The following is a 275-nucleotide window of genomic DNA, read 5'->3' on the forward strand; positions in this document are numbered from 1 at the left end:
TCAGGAACCAGTACAGCAACAGCAGCAACAGCCGCAAGAGCAGCAACAGCAGCAGCAGCAAGAGCAGCAACAGCAGCAGGAGCCGCTGCAGCGTGATAAATTGCAGTTGCAGCAAACTGAGCAGCAGAATGAGCAGCAGGCGCTGCAGGGCCAGCAGCAGCTGCAGCAGAAGCAGAATGGGGAAACCACAGGGTGCCATGCTACGGGCAGCAGCGGCGAAGAACCCGCCGCCGCCGCCGCCGCAGCAGCAGCAGCAGCAGGAGCGCCTGCCGCAG

General features: G+C 63.3%; 1 protein-coding gene across 1 annotated transcript in view; it reads left to right on the forward strand.

The window, feature by feature from the left end:
* Window positions 1-275, forward strand: part of ETH_00040285 (uncharacterized protein) — a gene marked incomplete at both ends in the record, with an annotated part of 2,256 nt that overhangs the window by 1,011 nt on the left and 970 nt on the right. The gene's annotated exons all lie outside the window — the stretch shown is intronic.

Source organism: Eimeria tenella, genomic scaffold (genome assembly GCF_000499545.2).
Source record: "Eimeria tenella Houghton genomic scaffold, Eth_scaff1952, whole genome shotgun sequence".
NCBI classification, from domain to species: Eukaryota; Apicomplexa; class Conoidasida; order Eucoccidiorida; family Eimeriidae; genus Eimeria; species Eimeria tenella.